This window comes from Anopheles arabiensis, assembly GCF_016920715.1.
Source record: "Anopheles arabiensis isolate DONGOLA chromosome X unlocalized genomic scaffold, AaraD3 X_pericentromeric_contig0005, whole genome shotgun sequence".
In the NCBI taxonomy this organism is placed as follows: Eukaryota; Metazoa; Arthropoda; class Insecta; order Diptera; family Culicidae; genus Anopheles; species Anopheles arabiensis.
This window is the reverse complement of record NW_024412083.1, coordinates 332,501-334,753: the sequence shown is the minus strand read 5'-3', so window position 1 is coordinate 334,753 and position 2,253 is coordinate 332,501.

The following is a 2,253-nucleotide window of genomic DNA, read 5'->3' as shown; positions in this document are numbered from 1 at the left end:
ACGATGCGGATGGAGCGGGTGGATGTCTGTCTGATGGTGGAGCTGCACAGTGTCCCCAGGAACAATGGGAACTGGGTGGCCGACAGGGACGGGAAGGTGGCCATCATAGCCAGCAGCGAAACGTACCCGGTTCAGCAAGTGGTCTCCGTGACGCAGTCTGGGATCGCGGCTGCCCGGATCAATGGTGTGCTCTTCATATGTTGCTACGTGTCGCCCTCAGCGGGCGTCTCTGAGTTCGAGGAGGTAATGCAGCGCATCGATGTGCTGGCGAGAGGTCACCCGCGCGTCGTCTTTGCGGGGATCTCAATGCGTGGCACACTGTTTGGGGAAGTGGCCGCACCAACGCAAAGGGAGAGGCTGTGGTCCAGCTTGTCGACAGCTTGGGGCTGGAGGTGTTAAACACCAGCACCGCCCAACCTTCCTAGAGCAACAGGTAGCTCGCCCGAGCGTGGTGGACGTTGCCTTCGCCAGTCGCAGCATCGCCGGAGTTAACACCATTCCGGAGCATCGGTGGAGGATTATGAGCAGATACTCGTACAGTGACCACGTGTACATTCGGTTTTGCTGTGGGGAGCTGTTCAGCGGTCAGCGGCAGATAGTCGTCGACAGGAGGGTCCTTCCACGCGAGAAAGCGGCACGAGATGGCGTAGCCGTCAGTTCGATGCCGAGCTTTTCGGTGTAGCGCTCGACGTAGCTTCGTTCGCAGAGCGGGTTACAAATACCGAAAGCTTGGAAAGTCATGACGGAAGCTTGTGACGCAGCCATGGCGCGAGTGTTCCCTTCACAAGGTCACTCGGGACGACCTGCTTATTGGTGGACGCCAGCAATCGAGGTCCTGTGTGAGAACTGCCGCCTCGCTAAGGAACGCCTTGAAACTGCCATCGACGAGGAAGAGCAGATCGCCGCAGCCAGCGACCTTCTCCAGGTGCGGACCGCCCTGGATTCAGCCATCACCACCAGCAGAAGGAGCACTTCGATGAAATGCTGCGGGGCCTCGCGGAAGACGAGACGGGACAATGGTACCGCAACGTACTAAGCCGCCTTCGTGGAAGCTGGACGGCGAGAGAGCGCGATTCATCGGTGCTAGAGGGCATCGTTTCCACTCTGTTCCCCAGCATCCTCCGGTTGACTGGCCAGCGTCACCAGGCCAAGTCCTGGAGGGGAGAGAGAACCAGTTCGGGACGTTAATGAACAGGAGCTGTTGGACATCGCGAGCTCGCTGAACCCGAGGAAGGCTCCAGGACTGGATGGTGTGCCAAACGCCGCTTTGACGGCCGCCATCCGGAAGCATACGGACATCTTCAAGAAGTTGTTCCAGGAATGCTTGGACAACGAGCGGTTCCCGGATGAGTGGAAGAAGCAGAAACTGGCCCTGATCCCCAAGCCGGGCAAGCCACCGGGGCTCGCTTCATCCTTCCGCCCGATTCTGCTGCTGAACAACCCGGGCAAAGCGTACGAGCGGTTGCTGCTGTCGCGAATAAATGATGTCATCGAGGCTCCTGAATCACCGAGGTTGGCAGAAAACCAGTACGGGTTCAGGAGGGGCCGTTCGACAGTGCAGGCGATTCAGCTGGTGGTGGATGCAGGCCGTCACGCGATGTCATTTGGCCGCACCAACAACAGGGACAAACGCTGCCTTCTAGTAGTGGCGCTGGATGTGCGTAATGCATTTAACACTGCCAGCTGGCAGTGCATCGCTACGGCGCTGGAGGACAAAGGCGTGCCGAGGCAGCTCCGCAACATCCTGAGAGACTACTTCGAAAACAGGGAGCTCGTCTATGACACCGCAGACGGGCCCGTTACACGCCAGTGACTGCAGGTGTTCCACAGGGGTCCATTCTGGGCCCGACCCTGTGGAACATCATGTACGACGGCGTGTTGCGGGTCGAGCTTCCTGAAGGGGCTAGCGTCATCGGCTATGCGGATGACATAGTGGTCATGGCACGGGGTTGCACACCAGAGGAGGCGGCATCGGTGGCTGAACAGGCAGTGGACGCGATTGCGGCTTGGATGGAGGACCATCACCTGCAGCTCGCTCCGGAAGACGGAAGGAGTAATGATCTCCAGTCTGCGAAGAGGTCAACTGAGGGTGCCGTTCCGCGTCGGGGACACCATCATACACAGCAAACAGTCGATCCGGTATCTGGGGTCCAGATCCATGACCACCTGTCGTGGAAGCCGCACGTGGAGCTGTCGACGGCTAAAGCCCTCCGCGTGGTAGGTGTGGTCACCGCAGTAATGAGGAACCACAGT